At 47.6% G+C, this 1,987-nt stretch overlaps 1 non-coding gene across 1 annotated transcript; it reads left to right on the top strand.

The window, feature by feature from the left end:
- The first annotated feature begins 1,119 nt into the window (after positions 1-1,119).
- On the top strand, positions 1,120-1,192 carry Trnaa-cgc (transfer RNA alanine (anticodon CGC)). Its single transcript has one exon. It is a non-coding gene; the product is annotated as a tRNA-Ala (tRNA).
- Positions 1,193-1,987: the final 795 nt, after the last annotated feature.

Here is a 1,987-nt window from a genome sequence, read left to right as displayed (position 1 = left end):
AACCTGCGGCCGTAGCGGTCTCGCGGTTCCAGACTGTAGCGTCTAGAACCGCTCGACCACACCGGCCGACACACGATGTAATTGTCCTGAACATTAGTTACCTTTGAGATTAGAAGTGGTGAGCTGAAGTTAGTCAAGAATGCCTTTAAGGTGACAAAGACATCATTATTAACACCTCAATGAGTATGAACGAGGTCGCGTAATAGGGCCACCCGAAGCTGGATGTTCCTTCTGCTATATTGCAGAAAGTCCTGGCAGGAATGTAACCACTGTACATGACTGCTGGCAGCGGTGGTCACAAGAATATATAATCGCAATAAGACCGGGCACCGGACGGTCACGTGGCACTGCCGAGAGGGAAGGCCATCGAGTTCGGCGTATGGCTCTGGCCAATCGTACAGCATCTGCTGCAGCCATCTGAGCATCAGTTGGCACCACAGTGACACAAAGAACTGCTACAAAACTGTTACTTCTAGGATAGCTCCGAGTCAGACGCCCCGTAGCGTGCATTCCCCTAAACGAAACCACCGCCATTTGGGACTTCAGTAGTGTCAAGCGAGAGCTCATTGGAGGGCAGCGTGTAGGTCTATTTTCTGATGGAAGCTGTGTCTGCTTAGGTGCCAGTGATGGCCGTATGTTGGTTAGAAGGAGGCCAGTTGAGGACCTGCAACCAACCTGTCCGCATGCTGGGCACACTGGACCTACACATGGAATTATCGTCTGGAACGCGATTTCATATGACAGCAGGAGCACTGTCGTGCTTATCCCACACACCCTGACAGCAAATTTGTACGTCAATGTGGTGATTCGACCTGTTGTGTTGCCATTCATGAAGAGCATTCCAGGCGGAGTTTTCGAACAGGATAACGCTCGCCCACATGCGCTGTGGAGTGTCAACATGTTAACTTGGCCTGCCCGATTACCAAATCTGTCTCCAATCGAGCACATATGAAACATCATCGTACGACAACTCTAACGCCATCCAGAAACAGCATTAATCGCCCCTGTATTGACGGACCAAGTGCAACAGACTCGGAACTCTATCCCACAAACTAACATTCGCACCTGTACAACACAATGCATTCACGTTTCTATGCTTACATTCTACAGTCTGGACCGAGCGAGGTGGTGCAGTGGTTAGCACACTGGACTCGCATTCGGGAGGACGACGGTTCAATCCCGTCTCCGGCCATCCTGATTTAGGTTTTCCGTGATTTCCCTAAATCGCTTCAGGCAAATGCCGGGATGGTTCCCTTGAAAGGACACGGCCGATTTCCTTCCCCATCCTTCCCTCACCCGAGCTTGCGCTCCGTCTCTAATGACCCCGTTGTCGACGGGACGTTAAACACTGATCTCCTCCTCCTCCTCCTCCTCTACAGTCTGGCGGTTACACCGCTTACTAATGGCTTATCTCGAGCTTACATAAACCTGTGATCTAGCAGTGTTAATCACTGAAATATGTTAACTATACAAATGTATTCCAGAAATTTGATTACTGTATATTAATTATATTTTGGTATTGCGATTTTTTTCTGTCAGTGTAGTTAATTGGAAGTGAATAACTCTAGAGTTTGAAAAAGAGACCGAATGTCATACATGGTCATAGGCTTCCTGCAGGCCGAAGAGACAAAAATGGCGGATTTTTGCGTGTTGATTTGATGGGACAAGAGATGAGAGGTACAGGAGTTCGTCATCAGAGGAGAATTTGGGACAGAAGCCAGACTGGTCAACAGGAAAGAGGTGGTGTTGGTTCAGGTGTTGATGGATGCGTCAGGAAAGGCTGCATTCAAAGGCATTTCTGAACAATGAGTTGAAGCTGATGGGTCTAAGAGAAAGTATCAGTAGGGGTTTCATGAGGTTTGAGAAAAAGTAAGAATTTTGTGATTTTCCACAGTTCAGGATAGTAACCTGAGAAGAGGATCATGTTAAAAAGTGTGGGAAGAGCGTCAAGAAGAAAGAAATGTCGTTCGATAGATAGGTGTATTTA

The sequence above is a fragment of the Schistocerca nitens genome, chromosome 3 (assembly GCF_023898315.1).
Source record: "Schistocerca nitens isolate TAMUIC-IGC-003100 chromosome 3, iqSchNite1.1, whole genome shotgun sequence".
NCBI lineage: Eukaryota > Metazoa > Arthropoda > Insecta > Orthoptera > Acrididae > Schistocerca > Schistocerca nitens.
The sequence above is the reverse complement of the archived record's forward strand: the minus strand, read 5'-3'. Positions and strand labels throughout refer to the sequence as shown.